The following is a 26,466-nucleotide window of genomic DNA, read 5'->3' on the forward strand; positions in this document are numbered from 1 at the left end:
GAACAAAAATAAAACTGTATAGGTCCCACAGTTTAGATCTTGGTAATTAAACCTACTTAAAGAGCTTGAGGAACGAAGCTGTTCGGCGACTAGAAGTGGGGTAGCCGTCAACCCTAGTAAAACTGAAATGGTTTTATTTACCAGGAGGTATGAGATCTCAAACGTGCCTATCCCCTCATTCGGGGGTTTACGTCTTCAACCAATGGATATTCTGAAATACCTAGTGCTTATCCTCGATAGCAAGCTTTCATTGAGGCCAAACATGGAAGAGAGAGTAAGGAAGGCATCGTTTGCCTAATATAGCTGTTAGAAAGCTACAGAGAAAAAATGGGGACTCACATCAAAGGTGGTGTTTTGGTTCTACGAAACCGTAGTCAAGCCAATAATGTTCTATGATGTATTGGTCTGGTGGAGGACGCTCCAAAAGGCTGTATTTTTAGCTTTTTCACGGACAGGTCGAAGCTAAGAGGTAAGGTTGGAATAGGAGTTTTCTATAAGGAGCTCTTCGTCAATTTTATTCTTAGACTGCCCCATTACTGTATTGTTTTTCAGGCTCACATTTGAATGGAACCGAGTTGTATCTCCACTTGCATCTTGCGTTCTAGCACTGGACCAATAGCTCCAGTATGCGCTTAGCTCCGCTGGTCGCCGACCTACTCCTGTGAAACGCCAAGATCTTTTTGGCCTAGAGTAGAAAACAGGAGATCTACTGGACTACCGTAGGAGTTCTTACTGAACACTGCCCGATAATCATTCATACGGTAAGGCTAAACATCTTGAGGGAAGCAAGTTGTATGGAGAAGATGAAGTGCAAACAACTGCACTATTGTCTTAATTGTCCAGCCTTTGCAAGACAACAAATATGTGATAGGCACGAAGTGCTTTGTCGATTTTTGGGGGTCTTACGATCTATTATAAAGGAGTTTCACCTCCTAACATAACCTAATCTAACCTAACGTTCGTTATTGATAGTACTGAGCGAAAGATAATGAAAACAAGATATAACGTAAACTTCGGTTGCACCGATAAAAAGAATGTATTCGGATATTATAGCGCTATCTTAGGTAATATTCTATGCTAAATTTCGGGGGAATATCTTGTCAAATAAAAAGTTTTCTATACAAAAACTTGATTTTTGATCGATCAAACGTTCGGTTCCGACAAATTGGCAACTTCATGGATGGGGTAGAAAATGGAAGTGTGCAAAATTTCAGATCGATATCTCAAAAACCGATAACTATGTGAAAATACTCCATCCTTTCATAAACGCTTACACCTAAGCGTACTGTATTATTCAGACCCTTCAAAAGATGCTTAGACTGTATTTGTCAATATTATTTTTAGCTGCTCAATGCAGCCGTTAATATTTTACTCCAATCAACAGTAATAATTATTATAACAGTTATCAGATAGCCATTAGTAAGACAATAATAATTGGTATAGCCCAAAAATATCCCACCTTTTCTACCATTCATAATTGTCCAAACGTCATCGTGGCCACAACCGAAGCCATTGAGCGCCAGCCAGCATTCATAAATTACAAGCAAACCCACATTCATAAATATTGTACATATTTACATGCATAAATACATAAATATTGTATGAGAAGCATACCATGAATGGCAAGCCAGTAGCCACACATAGTAAAACACAACAAATACAATGAACAACAAAATACTTTTACAACATTAAAAAAAACACAATAACAATAATCATGACTGTCTGCTTTTGTAGCAAATACAATAAATATGTAAATATGTAAGTAGGAAAGTGGTGTGGCCGCTTGTTTGGAAAGCCAGCACGTGTTCTGCGAAAAATATTACATGCTACCCGACCACGCACATTTGACCCTAACCTATGGTTTGGAGGGAAAATATTACCCAAAACAAAAGCCAGCGTTTCGTGAGCGTCAAGCAAATGAAAATTCCCACTATTTTGTGCGACAGTGGAGAGCAAGCGTGAGTGCTAGCGAGAGAGAATGAAAGAAAATGAGCTTTGCGAAAGCCTTAGCGGTCGGAAAAGTTGCTACTGTGAACGTGAGGTGGCTTCTACATGCAATAGCAACACACATAAATATATGTAACTGCATATTTACACATGTCTATATGTAGGTGTTTCATGCAATTTCGTACTGCTGTGAAATGCTCTCACAGTCAGCTGTTTGTCTTGTTGTTACTTCTAAAGCATTTTTGACGCTGTCGTCGCTGTCATCTCATTTGTTTTTGCCGTCGGGTGCGGCCACCGCTACAGCTACCTTGCAACGTACATGACATGCTGCTGCTGGACCATTTGGAAAAATCGCATAGTCAGTTTGTTTTGAAATTTGCCGCGAGACGTTTGGTAAGCGCGGATAAAAAGCAATTAAAGTGACCGCGGCAAATATTCCACTATCGAATTGCCAAATAATTCCAAGTTAATTGATCATCGACGCGAGTTGTGCTTAATTGTTTAAAGGTTTTGCCATTTAACTACTTTATTGTTGTAAATAGTATAAAAATATAGAATTATATTTATAAGTGTACCAAAAAATTGTGTGTATAAAGCAAGAAGAGGAAAATAAATAGAATTGTGATTTTTTATATTTATTTATTTGCCGCAGCAACAGTAATTGAGCCAAAAACGCGGATTTAAATACATACACACATACAATTTAAGCTGCTGAAATTGCCAACAAAAACCAAAACAAAATTTCAAGTGGATAATCCACTGCTTAAGAAGTAATGAGTAGCAGCTTAAAAACGTTAAAAAATAAATAAGTACTAACAAAAAAATTAACGTTTAAAAATACTCTACTTTACAAGTAAAAAGACAATGTACCTAACAAGCATTCAAGCAATTAAATGTGTAAAGGATTTGATATAAAAAGAGATCGATGATATATTATTTTTAAAACGTACAAATATAATTTCTTATATGAGTGCGCATATTTTATTATAAAAAAAAGTAGTTGCAAAAAACTAATACTATTATTGAAAGATTAAAACTGTTAAGCCTTAACATGTTTGAATAATTAAAGGAGAAAAGTGCGTGACATGAATTAATTAACAAAAATATGATTTTACATATTTGTTGGAATTTTTTTTGCAAGAATTATAATTATTTTTGTCAGTATTGAAAAAACTTAAAAATAATAAAAATTCAAAAAAAAATTGCAATTGAACAAAAATTTCACACACATATCTGAAATTTACTTTGAGATTATAGAGCCAAAAAAAAAATATAATCGAATATTTACATTTTATTTTTTTTAATTTGTCGTATTTTTTAATTGGTGAACCTCTTTGCCAATTTTATCTTATATTGTAGTTTTTATTTATCAGAAACGTTCCTAAATTACAAAAATAAGCAAGAGCAAAAACAATAAAAAGTTGCTTTAATATTCTATGGCTTATGGTGAAGCTTACTCATATAATACATAATCCACCAAATTCAAAAAAAAAAATAGATATAAATTGTTCTTTATGGAATTTGTAACGCATTATTCAATGGCTTCCATTTAATAATATTGGATACCTTAAATTTCCATTGTATTGTTAGTGATATTTAATACTAAGTATAATGTTCTTGCTTTTACAAGTTCGGTTTAAAGTCAACAAGGGCCAAAAAATTATTTGCGTCTAAATATAATATAAAAATATTTTTTACTCAATCATTGACTTTTACTCTCTGTTTTTATTATTTAAAATATTTCATTAATAAAATTCATTTCAGTATATTTCCAATCATGGAGCATATACATCCATATTAATGTAGAATGTGTGAAATCATACCAAACCTCTTACGAAGTAGGGTAGCCAATATTAGGGTTATGAATTGTTTAGTTAAAAAAGCGGTAATATGAATTTAGAATCTAATTTTTAATCCAAAATATTAGAATATAAAATTCAAAATGTAATTTTTAATTGCAAAATCGGAATTAACAAGATAAAACGTTAACTGTGGTTGCACCTAAAGCTATAATACCTTTTACAAATACAAAAGATCCCTTACAAGCACTTAATAATGATAGTTCAGTTTGTATGACAGCTATATATATTATATAAAAGCAAATATTTATCACACACTTCAAGTAAATTAATCTTTTTTTAATTCATATGAGGTTTAATGGTGTTCAAACTTACTACTTTATTGCATCATTTAATCACGCTACGATTGGTCAAGGTCGTAATTCAACTCGTACTCGTCAATTGAATATTGACCACGTAGCAGCACAACTAGCATGGTGTTAATATATAATTATATATACGCACATGACTATTACACATTCGAGCTTTAATATACCATATTTTAAATATCAAATTAATGGCATTTCATTTCCAGACTTACAATCTTGGTGATAAAAAATTGAAGAGTGAAAGATTCTTAAGTTAAACGGTAGTAAAAAGATTAATTCAATAAAGCATTGAAAGCATCCATTCCATAGACATTAAAAAGTGAAAAAACCAACAACACAATTTAATTTTAATGAGAGAGAATACGAGAAAAAGAATATAAAAGTGTTCCTCTGAAAATTTTGTCAAATAAAGTTAATTGGCTTAAACGCAATGTGTTTGTTAGTTATACTAAAAAATACGTAATAAAATAAATTATAGAAAAATATATAAAACAATTGTTCAAAACTGCAAAAAAATGCTTTATAAACATATTTAAATTAAATAAATAAAAAATTAAAGTAAAATTAATATTGAAAAAACAACTCCGATAAACATGCATCCAAAAAATGCAACGAAAGCAAAAGTATTGCCAACAATTGAATTTTAATAATAGCAGCATAACGACAGTCATGCATGCTAAAATGCTACAAAACGCACAACAATAATAATAACAATAACACTTAGAAAAAATAAAATAAAGGCACAACCAATGAGTACACAGTCCGCCTCAATAGGCGCGCATTAGAAACCAACAAACAAAAAGTAGAAAAAACCTACAATGGGCAAGCAGAAATTTAAGCTAAAGCACACAAACAGGCAACACTAAGCAAAACGCCGACAATGTAAACGTAGCTGCTCAAACGCGTCGACGGTTATCGAACTTTGAGCAGGCGAACGCATCGTCATCACTTGGCAAAAAAAAAAACTCTAAAGCAAAAATCAAACAAAATGAGATTGAAGGAATTTAACGGAAAACTTTAAAGCAATTTGTGAAAAAGAAGTGAAAATAAAATGTCTATGGTCGAAAAAAAACTTTTAATTAAGATACACAAAAAGCATATTTTTATTAAATGTATACGATTTAATTAAATTAAAAGTATAAATCAAGTGTGTAAAAATTTGATGTTTTCTAAAATATATGTGTTTGTTGTGAAAATTCTATTGAGACAACTAAAACAATGTTGCCAGCCTAAAAGCATTGTGAAGCAAAGCAGCATCATTGGATAGTAGTTTACGATGTGAGTACTACACTACAACTACTTTAACTTTAGATAAAGCACAAATCGGATGAGCTGACCATTTATTAATCAGCTGTCTTCGATTCATCACTCATTTCTCTGCTCGCTAGGTTAAGCGCTGCTCTCCTAGCCTATAAATGCTCTTCTATGAATAATGTGTGCATGTGAAAGCGGCAACAAAAGCAGTCTTCGATTCGCCAAGCGTTGGAAAGTAGCCAATCGAACAAGCTATACGAAATGCTCAAACAAGCAGGCCGTACTTGTGGTGCAACCCTACGTCCTCTGACGTATGCGCTATTGTGCTACAATTCTTTTTTGATCGGTTTACTAACCCATTATAATAAAATAAAAAGAATTTGTAACTGCAAAACTGATTTAAGATATGCAAAATCAAACTTGGTAGCATTGAAGATAACGGTTTTACCACTTTAATAAGGTATACGCATACTCTCTTGTACGAATTCAACTCGATAACTTTGTTATTACCTGTAATTTTATCGCTTTGCTTGACAATTCATACTTTAATAACGAAGCGAAGAAACCAAATGGCATGTCAGAATGAACGCTTTGCTTTCTGTACTTTTTTCTTATAAAAATTATTGTTTGCAAAGTGTAAACAGATGGCAGTTGGCAAGAATTTGCTGCGCTTTGCATTGCGTCGGCTCAATGTGAACGAACTCATACAAAATCGTACATCCAAGCGTCTAAGGCAAAGCGAAGTAAAATTTGTTTGCGAATCAGCCATTACTGCTTGATATGCCATCAGTGTTTTTATAAATTATACAAATTTAGTTTTGTTCGATTCGCTACTAACCAAAACTAGACGAATCGGATACCAACCAACCAACTATCGAGGTGATCAACAGCCCGTAGAAAAAATGTAGTTATTCTGGATTCACTCGGTAAATTTAATAGCAATAATGAAGTTTTGCTTTTTTTAAAACAAGCGCAAGACAATTAGATATACTGACAATATACCTATATAATAAGTATATTCAAAATTGCTTACACTTAGATTTTACATATTTTTCTTTTAAAGGCAGTCTTAATTTTTGTTGTAATATTGTTGGCAATTCTATGTCCAAATTTTGGTGGTTCTGAAATTTTTAAAGTTTTTTTAGGCCTTTCGATTGGTACACTTTTTTGTTATTTTGATCAACTCTAATACTTTCGGTAGATATCAACTCTATTGCAATATAATTCTAAATAGTAGAACTCATGTGCTTATTTTGTGTCCATCACAATACTGAACATCACAATACTGAACATATCAGATGTATTGGCGAGTGTATAGCTTTAATAGCAACCTATACACTCAAAGAAATATCTATATGACGTGTCAATCTTCAGTTGTAAAATCAAATTTAAAATTTAGACACTGTTTAGAGATGTTAAGTCAATGGCAATTATGTGCAACTATGATCAAATGGTAAGCTGTGGTGATTATCGTGTTGCACTATGAACTTCTTCCGCCGGGCCAAACTGTCAACAAAGAATATTATTTGAGCATTATGTGTCAAGCTATTCGTCTGAAACGGCCGAAATTATGGGGGAACAAGTATTCGTTCTTGAATCACGATAATGCACCATATCATACTGCATTGCTTCTTTGCGCCTTTTTTTCACCAAAAACTCGACTCATATCGCTTAGCAACCACCGTAAGCGCCTGATCCTTTGATCAAACGCCTACTGCTACTTGCTGCCAAGGAATTTAAAGATTATCCCGAAGTCAAACGTTGCTGCTCAAATAACAGAGCTTAATTGTTATGCTTGCCTAGTCATAATACGTTTTTCGCTTTTCACACACCCAATTACCGTTAGAATTTCGCTCTACCATATTGCCGTAGATAGTTATATATTTATAAAATGATGTGTCGCCTTTTGCCAGGCGGATTTCATATGCTAATGAGTCGGATTATTGTCGCTTAGGTTACATGAATGTCTGTTATAGGTAGGTGTGGGGGTCAGGCGGGGACTAGTAAATAATGGAAAATATGCAGCCGTGTATTTTGACTGTGAGATACATGGCGGGAATAAATTTGTAATAAACTGCAGATTATTTGGAATCGAAACATATAAAAACTTAGAGCATTTTATGCGTTTAAGCATGACTTTAATCAACTTACATTGCATTTTTACTCTTTTAAAGAGTTTAGGAAATTGCATGTGTTAAATTTCAATTCGGAAATAAAAGAAATTATTACATAAATGAATATAGCGCATATAAATTATAATTATTTTTCTTTTACATTTTAATACAGAAATATTTGGTTTCTATATTTAAAAGCAGTAATGTTTTTAAAATTGCAAAAAAAAATTATATTAAATTTCTTAAAATTATCTTTTCACAGAATAAAATTAGCGATATACATAGTGAAGCGAGAAACAGTTTTGTAATGAAAACAGCTTAGTGAACGGAATAGAATCAGGAGCATTTGTATTGTAGAAGTAAGACCACAGCGTTACCATATCAATGAGGTTTAACAAATTATTGTATATAACAAACAGTATTTAAAATGCCTTTAATACGTAAAAAGTATTTCAAAAGTGTGAACGAATATTATTTTTGTTGTGAGCTGATCGCTTTTCTGAAGTTTTGTCGAAATTAAGAATTTGTCGTATGTATACGTTTATATCTACATACATATGTACGAGTATACATATAAATAATAATTTTAGTAGTAGTAGTTTCTTCATTTATAGTGCAAGAAAATTGAATGTTGTTCTATCAATTTGTAGAACAAGTTTCAATAATGAAGCAACCGAATCGAACAATTTAAAATGAGATTATCTTTCGTTGAAAATATGAAAAACGAAATGTTCAAAAGGCTCTACAGTTTTTTATAGAAATGAAAACTCACAGAAGCCGTGCAAAATTTCAATCATCAAAAAAAAATCCTCAATTTCGAAGTCGATGTATGCATGTTAGTCAGCTTGATGATAACAGAAATATTTTTAATGCATCAATTTTTATAAAGAGGGTCATACCATGTGACGGCCTGTTGTTTCGGAATTTTTTAAGTTTGTTTTGTCTACTAGCAGTAAATAGACGTTTGTACGTTTGTTAACATATATTTCGACATATTTTAGAACATAAGTTACAGCGTTCTGAACACCCCGCCTCGTAAATGGGCTTGTACTTACTCCACGATTCGGACTGATTGGCTTATCGGAAACAAAAAAAATTAATTGAAAAAAAGTTGCGAATTGTACGTGTTTTTTTTTTCTTTGGGAGTTTTTAGTGATAATAGTCCATTTATTGCATATACATGTGTCGAGTTTATCCTACAAATTTCCAATCATTCTGTTAAGCCGTTTTGAAATGGAGGGAAGTGTGAAAACACTTTACTACCGTATTCTAGACATGTTAAGAAAGCACTTTATGAAAAAAAATCGATTTTTCAACCAATCACATTGGATGACTCGCTCTAAGTAAATCAAAAAATTGTTGATATCATTGATTTCTTTGGGTTTTCATCTAGCTCCATTTGCTACATCTTCTGCACAAAGTTTCCGTTCTATAGAAATATGCTCGCGAATGCTTGTTATTTTATCTGATGATTTCAATATAATTTTAAAGGAGAAGAAATCTGCTTCACGTACTAAATACTTGCAGAAGTAATTCGTCTTAAAATGAATAATGACAAAAGATAAATACGCAATTGTTTACTTATTTTGGTTAGCAAAAAAAACTCGAATAAGTTTTCCGAAACTTTTCAATTGCATGTTTACTATGTAATATGCTATAAAAAGTTTCATTTTCATTCTACCCACCCTTGTTTATAGTTAGTTCCTTCTACGATAAATCTTTATTATACAAATTACGTGTGATAGAAGATCAAAAGCTTTTAACTTCAAAAAATTTGCTAAACTGGAAATGGAAAAATTCCATTTTCCAAAAAAATGTCACCGTGTAAAATGTTTCTGTTAGACCACTGCAGAAGCCTTTGAAAATCATAAAAAGTAAAAGAAATTCATAGTAGGTTGAGACCCGTTGGAAATTACAGACAAACAAAAAATAAAAGGAAAACTAACCTACAGGTGGCCTGAGATGGGAAAGAGAAAAGGAGAGGCGTGGTTGAATTTTTTAAGGGTTAAAAGCGGTTTATCTGGTTATCCCTCTACGAGTCCTATAGGACAAATTATATGGCAAAGTTCTAGGTGATGAAAATTCCTATAACTTTTGTATGAATACCTTTTTCACATAACCTTAAAATCTATGTGGAAAATTCAAATATACAAGTTTTTGGGTGCTTTAGTTTTTACTTGTAGGATTTCATCATACTTTTAGCTTTTAAAAATTATCTACCCTGGTCTATTTACTTTTACTACAAATACCTCATGTTTATTTGCATAAAGCTGCACTTTCCTTTAGCCTTATGCATATAGAATTTTATAAAAAAAAAAATTTTATTTTAATCGCATGTTTTTTTTTTTAATTCTGTGTTAGCAAATACCAAGAGTATTACATATAAATTTTTGAAAAAGGTATGTGAGTTATAATCGGTATGAGTTCAACATCTTTCAGTTTTCTATGTAAAACTTTAATTTCCGTTGTGGCTCCTGCATCAGTCATCCGTAGTCAAAAGTAGCACTACAGAGATGAACAAGAAATATACTACTGACAATAAACTGAAATTAAACGTGCAGTAAAGCTGCTATTTTTTCTGCCCAAATATACTTTATACCATATACATATAATAGTGCTGCTAAATCTCGTCCCCATCCAGCAAGGGGTCAGATGGGTTAAAAAGAGCTCACACAAGTTTAACAGAATGATTTTGACGTTGATAGGATGCTTGCGGCTTGTTCAATAAAAACAGACAACTTGCAAATTTTTTGAGGTTAAAAATGGACCGGAATAAAAAACAACTTGAAATATATTCTGATCGTGGCTAGAAGTGGACTAAGCATTTCTGATTACTGGTTTGGTTGTCGAAAAAGTAATACCAGTCAATACTAAGAATTCCATCAGTAGTAATATTCGAACGAAAGCTATTTCATATCAGAAAATTTGCTAAGCAGAGACTAAAATTTTATAAAACCATAATACGAGTGCAACAATCATTTTAAAAATGTAAAGGCAAGAACAAAACAGTCTTTTTTAAGAGCCTTTACCACAATATTATGCTCAAAATTGTTTTCTGCCTCGTAAGTATGTATATATAAGTCACCAAGAATAACAAAAACTTACTGACACATTTTATAAAGTGTTAAGTTATGCATATAAATATTTTCTCAAAGAGCGCAAGCTTTTGAGCGCGCCATTGCGTATACGTAACTTTAATTCCGAGACGCCCTTAAAATATCCATGCACATGTTTACATATATTACTTGTACAAATATTTAGCTAGTAACATCCGATTACGATGTATGTAGAAGACATAAAGAGATATTTATCTTTACTAAAATTCTTATTTGGCAGCTGCATTCAATAATTTTACTATTCTCAATATTTGAAAGTATAATTTTGCATACAAACTAAATGTTATATTATTAAAACTGAAATCATACCAAAACAACAAAATTTAAAAATTGCTGTAACTAGATCAGCGAAATATATAATATATGAGCTATATAGACCAGGGTAGATAATTTTTGAAAGCAAAAAAAAATCAAAGTAGGATTAAAAGAAATGTAAAACAACAAAAATCAAAGGAAATATTGTATAATGGACGAACGATCTGCTGTCGACAAGAGGAAGGTTAGGGCGTGGTTGAATATTTAAGAGTAAAAACGTCTTACTTTTATTTCCGAAAAAACTACGAGTCTTATAGAAAAAACTTAAATGACAAAGTTGTATTAGGTACGAAAAAGATTTACAACTTTTGTATCTACACCTTTTTAACATAACCTCAAAATATATGCGAAAATTTCATATAACCAAGTTTTTAGGTTTTCTATTTTCATCTTGTACAACATTTTTTTCTTTCACAAAATTTGGTGTAAACTTACCTTCTCATGCCCCAAATACACTGTATTTTTTTATTTAAAATATCGTAATTCATAAATCATAATTTTTAATCAAAAGTTCTCACGTCAAAGTATCAGATTTTTTTAAAAAGTCAGCACGTTTGCTAAAATCTCTACATCCTGATGGTAAAAAAATATGTAAATTACTATGGTCAATATTCAAAGACTTCTGCACTAGTCTGAAAATACAGTGTGTGGAGAGGCTTTAAATTTTGATTTCATTAAGGAGATGTTGATAAGTAACAAGGCGTATTTTGATTTGTCTGTCGGCGTTAATGACTATAATTATCATACTTGTATTTGGAGAACTTTAAGGAGCTGAAAATGCATTCAGGATCCATTAAGTGTCATTACATTGAGCCAAGTTTTTGAAACAAAACTGAGTACAATGCAAATAGACTTATTCAGTCGCTTAAACAAAAACTATCTGAAGCACGATTATAACAAGAGGGTAGAATTTACATAGAGAGGACGCCCCGTATTTAAAGCTTCAAAGAACAATTTGTGTGCAGTTGTATCACAAATTTAGTGGATATTTTTCGTATCTGTTTGAATATTGAAATGATTTTATATATTTCTTTATGCTAAAATTATTCAATATTAAAGACTAAATATATATAAATTCGACAAAAAATAGTGTAAGTATGTATATATCAATAAATAACGATAAATAGTAAGTTAAAAGAATAACGAAAAGATGGATATACATGCATAAGTATATAAAATTAGATATCACTTTTTTTAAATTCATATCATAGATGTTATATTTACACAGTCATAAATTGTGTATATCACTAACATGAACTTGAAATGAATTTAATAACCGCTGAAATTGGCAAAATTTCAAAATTTACGCTTCGCATTTGTTTCGCTTATCAGCAGTCCCTAGACGAAAATACTTCTATTCAGACACGTGGCAACTAATGCGCCACATAAAGTTATATAAACACTCATATATTATATTATACTCACAAACTGCAAAATATCACCACCGCATCTTCTCCGCAAGTGCTCACAATTTTCGAGTATGCGTGTTCATTCTAAACCAAATTTGTGTAACAATTTTTCTGCACTTTCGTTTGGCTGCTTGCTGGCAAGCCTTAAATATTTACCTTTTGTATTTGTGCCACTTTTCTCCATTGCTGGCAATTGTGTTGCCGGCATTTCGAGAAAAATTTACACCTGCTTTCACCAGACATCCTGTCATCTTAAGCACTTGTGAGCGTGTAATCGCATACTATATGAATTTTAATATATATAAGTGAGTGTGTCTATGTGCGTGGCTACTTTATTTAGCCAATTTTCTGTTGTACCTGTGATAAAATTGCTATGGTAGAGGTGTATTCATAAAAGTGGCACTTTTGCCAATTACTGCAGGACGCACACGCAGCGACCTATGTAACTGACTATCATATTTGAAGTAAAATTCAATTTTGTAATTTCCGCTTTTCTATTGCCGGGTCCATATACTATACATTTGTGCATTCTCATATTTTAGGTATGCATAAAAATATGTATTTAGTTGAGTCATAAAATCATGACTAAAATTTTATATTCAGATTGTGTAGATTTTGGTGTACATTTTTGGCAGTATTGTATATTCCCTAGGTTTCCCTAAGGATCGTTTGATTTTTAACTTTTCTGAATTATTATTCTTATTAAAATAATATTTTTCGAGCAATTCAATTATTGTCAAGGTTTAATACACAAAAGCGTGTCGACTAATAATATAAAATAAAATTTTAGACATAATCGGCTCTTCTATTTATATAATAATAATATTTGAATTCATTAGAAATGTAGCAAAGTCAAATATGTGTAATGTTCCGAAGCGTAGAAGCGTTCTGATAGACGAGAAGATCGAAGAAAAAATTTAACCGATTAATACCATGTTCCCACCAAAAATTTGAAGTGATTATATTACATTTAATCTATTCACTAATCTATGCTGTTCTCACTGCCATTGGAAATTTATAAAACAGTTGTTTTTGATTAGCCGATACAAGCTGTGGCATTTTTTCTCGCCACAACTCTATTAGATCGGCTTCGACAGCCTCACTCCACATTACTCTCCTTTTCTTGATTGACTATTTTCTGACATTTTCACTTATTAACTTGACATTGCTTTAATGTCAAAATTAACTGTGATAAAACAAAATACTTGTATGACAAACAAATGGTGCTAAATCAGAGTCGCACAGGTAGAGCTCGAATAGATTAGATTAAATAACAAATGTAGTTTTTGTATGGCGAAATCTTGCTAAATCAAAAAGATTAGTGAGATAATCTACTCAACACCCCAAGCCTTGTGATTAACTGACGGTCGAAGAATAATATATAATAACAACTACAAGCAACCAGTTAAACATATTTAAGCACTCTTAGTATTTAAGGAGACTGAATATTAGTCAGTAGATTTTTAAGGAAAAATCAAAAATAAGTACAATTCTTCTATTTATGCTTTCTTTTCATACAGAGTCCATTCAAAAAGGTTTACTACTCGCCCGCGAATTTATTCTCGTATTGCCTTTGGTACAGCTTTTTACTTTTGCTTTTAAACTCAGCATTTTTGGCATACCAGAAAGAGAACAAATGATTTTTTTCTTCAATATTTTTGAAATTTACCAAACGTTTCCACCTCCAAAACATGGCTCTCTTTTACTCACTAAGTCTTATTGACAAATATTTTGTTGAATAATTTTTCATTTCACATTTCTGTCAAATATTATTTAGCGGTAAAGAAAAGTGACCCGTACAAGGAGAGCTAAGGGTTAAAGTATTTCGAAAAATATTTATCCAGAGGTTTAAGTATACCATAACTCTTTGAAGATTCTTATGCTTTTTTGTTTTATAATAGTTTTTCTGCTACGATAGATGGCACTGATGGCGATTTTTCTCATATTTGGATTTTATTTTTATGTAATACGAACGAAAACAGTACAATGTAATAGATTTCTAAAACAAATCGCTTCACTAAAACATATAACAAAATATATAATATACAATAAATTAGTTGCTTGGCCACGATCAACTTCAAACATTGCTGCGAATATTTTGTCAAAGTTTCGGTTTCCGGGATTACGTTAGAGTTTGGTAAAAATCGTAGCAAACCGCAGCCGCCTATTGAAATATTGTTGCCATCTAGATGGTGGGGTTGAGAAACTATTGTCATTACTATTCCACAAGACCTCCGAGTGCAAAGCTCAAATGTGTATGCTTGAGCGTACTTTTCATATAATTAACATATCAACCTTTCCGACTTGCAAATGACAAATTATATTATACGTATATTGATGGCGAACATTCTTAAAAATAAAACCAACTATAAAAGTATTATTTTGGCGATGGCGATCAAGATATCATCACGAAATTTAGCAGGTATTATTTATACCTCAAACATTACTACAATCCTCGAACTATTTCAGTGCGGCAAACTATAGCATACGAGTATAGCTGTCATACGAACAGAACGATCAAAATGTAGTTTTTGTATGGAAAACTTTTATTTTTGTCGAAATATCGTCATGAAATTTAGCATGGATTATTATCCAAGGCAACGGTACAATATTCGAAGAAATTCTTCAGATCGGACTACTTTAGCATATAGCTGATATACAAACTGACCGATCAAATACACGTTCTTGTATGAAATCTTTTGTTTCTGTATATGTGTTCTTACTTGTTTTTACTTAAATTTTTCTAACTATTCAAACAGTTGTTAAAAATGTAGTGAGGATCAATAAACAGATTGTTTAATTGATTGATTGTTAACCTCAGGGTTGCATTTAGATTACTATTATAATTAGCTGTCAAACCAATGATAAAAGTGAATGAAAAACTCGAAAAACTTGATTTTCCTGCAACTGAAAGAGAAACTATTTATACATACACATGTCCGAAAAATACGCACGAAATACAGTGTACAACAAAGAAATGCTCGCTGATAGCTGTCAGCCGAACACTGTATGCCACAGTTCAAGTTCAGTGTGTTCCAACAACAACGTGACAGAAGTGTGTCAGTGTCAAGGCGATGACAGATGTAAACTTCCGTAATACAAAAGCGATAAAATCGGAGGGGCAAAGTCATGCCGAACAGGAGCCACTTACCACAACAACAATAACCACATAAACATACCCAAATCACAAAGTAAATATTTGAAAGCATTTTTCAGCGTCACATTTGCTTTGCTTTCAACAAATCTACACATTTAACGTTAGCAGCAGCTATCAGCACATTGTTACGCCAAGCAACTGTAATGGTATTTCGTCCATTAGTTAACATACCACGCTTTTATGCGCTTATTTACTAACATTTTTTTGTACTTACGTTTTGTTTGTCCGAACATTGGCCCTGCTTATTTGACGTATTTTTCAGTTGCGTGGAAAGAAAATGATTATAACTACATACATATGTGATTATAGTTTTCTTTTGTAATTTTCAAGCTTAACAAGCTTTTTGAGAAAATAAAAACAGGAAAAGGAAAGAATAAAATGATCGAAAGTGAGATGAAATGTATAGTGCCATAAGTCGAGGCGGCAGCGGACCGCTATTTGTTTACAAACATAAAATGTGTAGTTAAATATTTGTGCGTGGGTGTGTGCCCGTATGTTTATGTGTAAGGTAGGTGTACGCAGTGGAAATATTATTAGCGGCAAGTCAACCGGCAAATAATGCATAAGCAAATGTTGCAAGATGAGCTGACGGCGCGGCAAAGCTTTAATCTAAACGCGCCGTTCCAAACTTACTGCAGACATACATACAAGTATATGTACATGTATGTATATGTCAGTGTTTGCACATTAAACAAATTTTTACGCCGGTTTATTTACCGTTCTTTCTTCACGTCGAAAATGAAAATTATGTGTGGTTCATTCGATTCGTGAGTCGATCAATTTGCGGCTGCACTTAATCAAATTGTTTATTTTCTTACACATCGTATTATAAATGTGAATTAATTTTAATTTATTATAAGGTACATATATAAATTTCAATTAGTGGCTTGCTTTTAAATTCTTTTAACTTTTCCTTAAAAACTTAAAATACTTAAATATTTCTGTTTAACGTTAAGCAGTACTTGTACATTTTGAGTTACGAGTTTTGTATACTTCGAAAGTTCAGTAAATTTAAATTGCTGGTGGCTAAATATATTAGGCAAACTAAATAAATAAAGAAAGAATGGATTTGTATAAATCAACAAGTGAAGGGAAAACTCTTATTTAAAGCGTAACCATACATTTTATACTCTCGCAATTTGCAAATTAAGAATCCTCACAGATTATTTAATATATAAAGTATAAGGTCAAGCGGATGTTTTAACATCCGAATATTAACATACATTATTTCATCCATTTTAGGCAAGAGGTATTGTTAATATTATTTGTATTATTCTTATATATTGCCCGATAGATGCGATATAAAGTCAACCGGAATTTCGAAAATATTTATATTAGGCATATGGAGAACGAGGGAAGTATTGACACGATTTTATGCATTTTTGGCACAATGGCTCGCTGTCATCACAAAAATATTCTTTCCACATAGTAATACAAGTATACTAGACCTCACAGTTTGACCGATATGTTCGCCATCGGTCATATGCACTGGGGTTCACATATTCGGTGTTTGGGTTCTTGAAAAGTTATAGTCCGATTTCGACATTTTTTGGGCATAAGATTAAACACCACCAAACTTTGAGGGCACTATTTGTGCAAAGTTTAAATCTGCTAACTTCATTGATTTTTCATTTGTATACTATGAAGTGAAAACATCAAATGGAATTTAAAAATTTGTTCTATGGGAAGTAGGCTTGGCAGTCATCGGATTTCTCAGTGTATAATAAGAAATTTTGGGTAACTTCATAAACCAAATTTAGTTGAAATCGACCAAGTAGTTGCTGAGATATAGGATTTCACCTAAAGGAGAGCAGTGGCAATTTTTATATCTATACATTTCTACAAAAAGCTTCCATACTTTCTCCGGTGTACAGTTTAATGCTTGCAGCGCATTTATTCAGTGAGTTTTTTTCAACAAAACCGTTATATGGGGAGTGGGCGTGTTTATTATCTGATTTTACGAGGCGGGCACACGCCCACTTCTTAAACATTTTAAGCCACTGATGGCCATTCATACTACGATACCTTGTACTAAATAGTTTGTAGCTTAATTTTTGGCTTAGTTATGACACTTTATAAGTTTTCGATTAACGGGCGTGATAGGAGTCTGATACTAACCATAAGCAATACCAACCTACTAGCGAAAAGATGTACCAAGTCTCATCAATATATCTCAAGTTTTAATTAAAGTATCGCTCGCAGGGACAGACAGTCACTCGGAATTCAACTCGTCTTATCATCTTGATCATTTTGTTTGTTAATATAGATCTATATCTAACTCGATTATAAAAAAGACCATTAAGGCAGAGCTAAGTGAGGACTAACCACAATTTTAAATAAGCCATGGAATAGCTATTGATGTACTCGTACTCCTAAAAATGCATAAAAATGTAGTCTCGACTACCATTATTCGAATCAATCGGACCAATCGTTTAACAGCGTGTGTCTCTTAAGCTTAGATCTAATAAAATGCAATTCTAATGGTGCCCACTGTAAGAAGCGGTCAGCAAATTGCAGCCAATATGATACTTTAACTTCTCAAATTATATTACTAATTTCCAAAATATACTACATATAATTAGCTTTTCTGTTTTGGTTTTGGCGTTTTCTCTAGCTGCAACTTTCACAAATAATTTCTTTAATTCCTTAACAGAAGCTTCTCTCGTCGGCAGAAAGTTAAAGTTTGAGATTTTTGTCTAACAGTTTCTAAATAGATCCTTAGAACTTAGAACTTAGTAAAAACAGAATCTGTAAAACATTTTGTTAAAATTCAGATGATAAGGTGATAGAAACAAATAATATTAGTATGACGGCCATATAATCCCAAAGTTCTTGGCAGCAAAGTAATTGCTAATAGATTTTATTTTACCATAAACTAGAAAAAACCTTAACTTCGGCTACACCAAAGCTATAATACCCGTAACAGGAGCATTTTTATAGCATAGGTATATAAAGATCTCTTTCGTGATATTAATCGATCAATATAATAGCAGCTATATCATATAGCGGTCCGATCTGAACAATATATTAGGAGATTTTACCGTTGGATGAGATTATAATCTTTGCCAAATTTCGTGAAGATATTAGTGAAATAAAAAAGTTTTCCTTACAAAGACTTTAGTTAGATCGGTCAGTTTATATGGCAGCTATATGATATAGTTGTCTAATATTGGCAGCTTCTTAAGAGGAGGTGTGCAAGCTTTCAGATTGATATCTGTAAAACTGGCGGACTAATTCTCGTATATATAGACAGATCGACAGATGAACATGGCCAAATCCACTCAGCTCGTCACGCTGATCATTTATATCTCGTTTATACATTATAGAGTCACCAATATTTCCGTTTGGGTGTCGCAAACATCGTGCCAAAATTAATATACCCTGTTAAGTGTACAAAAATCCATGACAAAAACATCAGTATTTTGATCTCATAAACATTATCACTAGACCCTAAAAAATTACATATATGTTCCGAAAATTATTGCACCCTAAATATTTTTATAAATTAATGCAGCATTGAATGCAATAAGAATACTTGAAAATGGCTTAGACAGTCGTTATGAAATTTCAAGAAACCATAGGACATATTCAGAAAGGGCACTTAATAAATATATTTGTTTTTCAATCAATATAACGCATTTCGTTTCGCATATAATGAGAATATTTATTTTATGAATCGTACACACTGTTGCAATGACATTAAACTGACAAATTTTCAATTTCGATAACACGTGCTTACTACATCTGGTTGAGGTTGAAGAAGGTTGTTATAAATTGCTATGAAAATGAAATGACAGGAATTGGTTTAATTACGATTGCCATTAAATTTGACATTATGAAAACCTTATACTATATGCTAGAACTAAATCTATAGACGGAGATTTATTGTATTTAATAACGTATTTATTTAAAGTGTATCCAACGGCAGGGAAATATTACTGCGATAAAATCATAAATAAAGAATGACTGCATTAAAAAGCCCAAAGCATTGTATTTTTATAAAAAAGGGGGCGATCAATTTGGGACTGTAAATACTATGAGTAAAAACCAGCACTTCTATTATTTTCGTTTATTTGTTTTTATGTTTTATTTGAGGTTTGTCATTTCATATCAATTTTTAATGGCTTTAGTAATGGCTTAATGAAACAGAATATTTGATGGAAAGTGTGCCTTTGTTAATGCGCATTCGTTTTTCAACCATTTACATAATAAGCGGCTATATTCAAAACACACAAAATATTTGCAATAGCAACTCAAGTTCATAAAAAAACATTTATGTAAACTTCAGTTGATTTGATGATCAATAGCATTGAAGTGTCAACAATTATATTCAAAAAAGTGGCATCCTCAGATGCGCTTCATAGTAAACAGGGTTCTAAAACAACAGTATGAGAAATAACTAATTTTTATTTCTTACTTTTAATAATTGAAAAGTGGTGTAAGCATGAAAAAAAAAATTTACATGGCGTGAAAAAGAATAATTCAGAAATTATATAACTTCTTAAAATAGGAGAAAAAATAAGCTACTGAAGCAAAAGAGTACACTTTGGCGTAAAAATAATTTTTATTAATAAACATAATTGTATTTTTGTAAATCTTAAAAAAAAAATTTATTATATATTTTTTTAACAATATTTATTAAAAATTTCATATAAATAAATAAATAAAATTTTAATTTAGCGCTACCCTGTATGAAATCATATACATATACGCATATTAATAACAAAACTGAACAAGTAAGGAAGTTCTAAGTTCGGGTGTAAACGAACATTTTATACTCTCGCAACTGGCAAGGATCAAAGCCCGGGAAATGACTTCAGGTGTTGACAAAATTTTATATTGAAGGAAGTATTGATCCGATTCAACCCATTTTTGACACAAAACATACTAAAATATTATCAAGAGTTTAATTTATTTATTTTATTATATGAATTTCCATTATATATCTTACACATTGACTGATATTCTCGGTGAAGAGTCAACTATAGGCACTGGGGTCCACATATTCAGTACCAAGGGGCTTGAAAAGTTTTGGTTCGGCTTACTTTAAACGCATTATTCACGCAAAGTATTACCCCGATACAAAAATTTTTGCTTGATTTTCATAGTGAAAAGTGAAAGAATCAGATAGAATCTAAAATTGTGTTATATGGGAAAGATTTCGCCCATTTTCGTATAATAAGATAGAAATATGAGAAGAATATCATGTACCGAATTTTTTGAAATCGGTTAAGCAGATCCTTAGATATGGGTTTTCACCTAAAAGTGGGTGGTGCCACACCCACTATCTAATTTTAAAAACTGTTCCTATAAAGACATCTCATACCATCCCAGAGATAAATTTAATGTCTCTGGCTTGTTTAGTGCTTGATTTATCGCGCTTTTAGTAGTTTTCAACAGTACCGTTATATGGTTAGTGGGCGGGGTTGTCACCCGATCTCACCCCTTTTCACACTGCCTTCTTAGTATGGCTTTAGCAGTGTAGGAGATATGCACATTAAATATATAAGGGGGCGTGACCACGCCCACTTTTAAAAAATATTTTAAACTGCAGATGACCCTCCCAAATGTGATCTTATATACTAAATAACAGTCTTGTATCTTATTGTGGAGCTTAATTATGGCAATTTATTTGTTTTTGATTAATGGCGCTTTGTGGGCGTGGCAGTGGTCCGATTACGCCCATCTGCCCACCCGTCTTACGGTACCAAGAAACATATATACCAAGTTTAATAGAGATATCTCAATTTTGACTCAAGTTACAGCTTGCACGGACGGACGGACGGACAGACAGTCACCCGGATTTCAAATCGTCTCTTCATCCTGATCATTTATATATACATAACCCTATATCTAACTCGATTAGTTTTAGGTGATACAAACAACTGTTAGGTGAACAAAACTATTATACTCTGTAGCAACAGGTTGTGAGAGTATAAAAATTGTGCATATTTAACTTTTTTAGATGCCACATACCTGCATAAGACTTTTTGGTTCTATAATTAATGCATATGATTGATGCATACATATATGTTTACACAAATTATTGCATAAGAAAAAACCACAAAATACACGAATAACCGCAAATACCTGAAATACTATTGACCACTCAAATGCATCACTGCCAATTATTTTTTGTCGTGTTCACCACAGCGAAGCGAAACAGATGCAGCAGCGTTAATACGCATGCTTTTCCAATATTTCATTTTTTTTTATTTGCCAACAAATGACATCGATATTATTGCTAGTTGGTGGTTAGCATTGGTCAAATTGCGATTCTCGTTGTTGCTATCAATATTATATGCATTTGTATACATACATATATATATTTTCTAATTAAGCATGCTTTTCAATAACAACATATGAGAGTTAGTAATGAAAGATCGAGAAAACAATAGCTCTTTTTATACCCTGAATAGGGTATATTAAGTTTGTCACGAAGTTTACAACACTCAGAAGGAAATATCGGTGACGCCATAAAGTACATATATAAATGATTAGCATGACGAACTGAGTCGATTTAGACACGTCCGTCTATACAATTATAATATAATATTATATAATTAGCCCTTTAGTTTTTGAGATATCGTGCCGAAAGTTTCTACCCTTTTTTCTCTCCAAAAAGCTGCTCATTTATCGGTACCGCGGATAACAGACCACTTCAGCATATAGCTGGCGTACAAACTAAATGAACTGAATCAAGTTTTGTAATCATTCTGTTGTATTTGTGAAGATCTTCTAGCTTCGGCGCTACCAAAGTTAACGTTTTTTCTCGCTTTAAGATGAAATACTGAAATCCGCTCAACCAAACGTCGTTAATCTCATGCGGCTCACCAGTATTAGGCCATATTCACAAAAACTAAAGAGTCATCTCATCGGAATTTGATAAACTCTATACACTATATGATAATGTGAAACAAATGAGAAGCTTACAAAGTGTTACTTTTCTTTATCTAGAGAGTAATATATTTGTTTATAGTATATTTAATTCCGAGTTGGTATTTTAAATTTGACTCGAAATTACTTTAAATTCGTCAAATAAATTTTACTAATTATCCATCCATTGGTTTTTTGATTTCGAACATCATTTGCAACCCTATAGCAACTACTTAATAAGACCTTGTTTAAAATAGTAGCACCGTCTTCTTTATCAGCTTTTGGCGACCTACTCTCAATTAGTCAGACGGTTGTTAGGTTTGGCATACTTTGAACGTGCTTTTGCCACATATATCACAAGTTGCATCTTTTATTTAAAGCTAGTGAGTTAGAAAAGTGCATCCCTGGTTGCCGATTCCAAAACTACTTTCATTATTAGTTGGCTGTGAAGATACTTATGGGTATTCTGTAGCATTTTTCACAAGCGCATTACACAAAACCCTCGTTTGGATCGCTCGACTCTTGACTCTGGAATACGTAATGATTCTCAATCAGTGGTAAGAGTATGAAATAATATGAATTCATTATTAATTAGAAAAATTTCAACGAGTTATCATAATTAATAATATTATATATATCAGTTATAACTTTTAGCTGCATATATTTTGCACAATATGGTTCGTTGAATAAGAATTTAAATTCATGTAACGCATAAGCTTCTATTTTAAGAAAATTCCGAAAATAGCAACAAATATTTTGGTAAATATTTAAAAGCTCTCAGTAACCTAAATAACTAAGCAAATTTAAAAATAACATTTAACAACGCAACAGAATGAACAAAAATCCCTTTCGTTAATAAGAAAAGTTAAGCAAATTTAAAACAAATATATAACTTTAAACTACGCCATTTGTACTGATTCGATAAGATCACGCTTTAAATTGCGGATTCATGTACAAAAATATAGTACATGTATACAAATACAGGTTGGTTTAAAAGTTTTTGCGCTCGTAATGAAAAAATATTGTTTTTGGTACGATATATATTTTTTTATTCAATATAATATACCTTAACTTCAATACACTTATTCTAATGTTCCTCCAATAATTTTATGTCATCCCTATAATAACTTTCCGGAAGCTCTGCAAAATACCCGTCTACGGCTGTAATAGCTTCTTCATTCGACGAAAAACGCTTTCCACGAAGGAAATGTTTCAGGTTCTTCGAGGTCTTTTTTTCTCGAATTTTTTCATCCATCTGCTCCAAAGACTGCAATAATATTCAGAGTTGATTGTTTTATCTTTCTGCTGGTTATCAATCAACAAAATTCTTTTTGCATTCCAAAAAACTGATGCCTTGACCTTGTTTGCTGATCGTTGTGACTTCACCTGCTTTGAAGCTGAACAACCAGCTTCAGTCCACTGTAAACGTTTTGGTTTCAATTTGGGATTAAAGTGCTAGATCCAAGTCTCATCCATGGTTAAAAAATGACGCAAGAAATCGGGTTTATTCTGCCTAAAACGCTCCAAATTATGCAGAAAATTTTGTTTTATATCCAGTTTTTGTTGAATTGTTAACGTGTGCGGCACTAACATTCCAAACAGCTTTTTCATATGTAATTCTCCACGTAAAATATGAAGTACTTGTTCGTCTGAGATGCTTATGGTACGAGCAATTTCACGCTCAGTCAAACTTTTGGTCGTTCTTCGCGTCGATCATCTTCAAGCCTAGTAGGACCACATTTAAATTCACCAGCCCAAAATTCAATGGTGCATTTTGAAGGTGAGGACTTCTTATACACTTCTAACAATTGTTTATAAATTACCTTTGCTTTTAGACCTTTCAAAACAAAAAATCTAATCACTGCGCGATATTAAATTTTTTCCATATTAAAAAAATACTTTAACACATCAACTTTAAATGGCTTGTAAACAAAGAATTAATTGACGGAATGCCTTGCAACTTTGCATGTGTTCTCACGACATATGTATCAACTGGAGAAAAATAATTTGGAGCTAGTAGTGCTATTTCTTGGTGAGAGCAAAAGCTGTTCAACCAACCTGTATGTGCATAAGTATATGCTTACATAAAAAATTCTAGTACAGGTTCAACTCGAGAATTTCAAGTGAATTAAGAAATTGCAGACAAGTAAAAGAATTAAGTGGCTAAGTCGATCGTCAATAAAGAAGCGAGTGGGCGATTTTGCTAGTACTTTTTGTTTTTGCGCTTATTCACACGTAATATTATTGCTTAAGTTGTTACTCTTTCAGCTTTACATTGTTTCTTGTAGTAGCAGTTTTACGGTTCGGTATGTTTATACATTCATTCAGTTGTTTACAACTTTGTTTTTCCCGAACATGTAGCATCGAAAATGAAATTCTAAAATCATAAGTACATGTATATTCTAAATGATCAGCATAACGATTTGAATCACTTTAGTCATTTCCGTCTGTCTATCAACACGAAATTTAGCATAAGTTCTTTTGTCACCTAGAAGTTTTTCATTTGACAGAACCGTCGGTATCGGAATCTATAGCATATAGCTGCCATACCAGCTGATTTATCAAGCGCAAGGTCTTGTGTGGAAAACGTTTTTATTTTACAAGGTATCTTCACGAAATTTGGCATGGATTATTATATAAAACATCGCTATAACTTTCGAAGAACTTTGGCATGGATTATCATACTATAAAAAATGCGCCTGTGAAGGGTGTTATAGCTTCAATAACCACGATTATATAGTATATTTTTATTTGATTATTTATTTAATTAAATATTAATTTTTTATTGCGTTGACTCACATGCTGAAAAATCAATGGTGTTATTTCTTTTTTGTATAGCCAATCAGAATAGTGCGTCCATGGTACTATATAAGTATTCCAAAATATTTTTAAAAATTTATCCGCATAAAACAAAGAAGGCCATTAAAATGGAAACGACTAACTGGCTTCAATCAAATTTGTAAATGCATGAGAGATTAGTTTTCATAAACTCACATCAGCAGAATCTCATGCTGGTTGCAAATTTTAACATCACATATCTGTCTATTCATTTGTTTCATATCGCTTAAACCACTAACGCTATGATAATAAAGTTTTATTTTTTCGTAATTCCAAACTGAATTTTTGATAAGTTATATGAAAAAAAGTTGATATATTTTAAACAAATTTGGTATGTAAGATTTCCAACACATATTTAATTTCGTTAGAATGACATTTTGAAAGTAGTTTAAAGATCTAACTCACTACACGGTTAAAAAAACTCCGGTACATATTTCTTTAGATTATCTTGTTTGAAAAAGTGAATCATCAGTTGGACCGAAGCTATAACACTCTTCACAAATACAAAGGTTCCTTAGAAGAACTTGATTCCGATCGTTCAATTTGTATGTCAACTATGTGATATAGTGATCTGATCTGAACAATCTCTTCGGATAATACATTTTTGCTTTAAAAAATAACTCGTGTTTAAAATCGTGAAGATACCTCGCCAGATGAAAAAGTTTTCCATGCAAGCACTTCATTCCGATTGTTCAGTTTGTATGACAGCTGTATGCTTTAGTGTTCCGATATCGGCCGTTCCGACAAATGAGCAGCTTCTTAATGAGTAAAGAACAGGTGCAACATTTCAGATCGATCATTAAAAAATGAGAGACTAGTTCGTATATATACAGATAGACAGACAGACAGACGGGCATGGCTAAATCAACTCAGCTGTGGACTTATGTATATATTTTATAGGGTCTCCAATTTTTCTTTCTGGGTGTTAAAAACTTCCTGGCAAACTTAATAAACCCTGTTCAGGATATAATAAAATGACACTAAACTTTTTGAGTTCATAATTGGTTATAGTTATATTCCTTAAATACAACTCAATTATTTTCAGCTAAATAAAAATTGTAAATAAATTAAGCGTCAATTAGTCGTGGTTCAACTTTTTTTTGCGATTATATCATTTTACATGAAAACACAGTAATCCATTTAGGATTTGAGCTGGAAAAGTTATTTCATTTACTACCATAAACCAGAAATGCGAATATACGCCTTAATAGGCTTTAGAGAAATCAACATATGCACATACTTCTACATAAGTATATACACTTGTCTGTTTACA

At 32.1% G+C, this 26,466-nt stretch overlaps 1 protein-coding gene across 2 annotated transcripts in view; it reads left to right on the forward strand.

Moving 5' to 3' along the window:
• The first annotated feature begins 2,325 nt into the window (after nucleotides 1-2,325).
• 5-HT2A (5-hydroxytryptamine receptor 2A) overlaps nucleotides 2,326-26,466 on the forward strand; it is a 72,578-nt gene continuing 48,437 nt past the window's right edge. Inside the window, exons 1-2 of one of the 2 annotated variants that reach the window (XM_036378107.2) lie at nucleotides 2,326-2,454; nucleotides 4,321-5,392. The gene's annotated coding sequence lies outside the window, so the exon portion shown is untranslated. Of the gene's footprint in view, nucleotides 2,455-4,038; nucleotides 5,393-26,466 lie in introns of those variants that run through there. The other variant, XM_070109529.1, reaches the window with a different exon arrangement.

Source organism: Bactrocera oleae, chromosome 2 (genome assembly GCF_042242935.1).
Source record: "Bactrocera oleae isolate idBacOlea1 chromosome 2, idBacOlea1, whole genome shotgun sequence".
Lineage (NCBI taxonomy): Eukaryota > Metazoa > Arthropoda > Insecta > Diptera > Tephritidae > Bactrocera > Bactrocera oleae.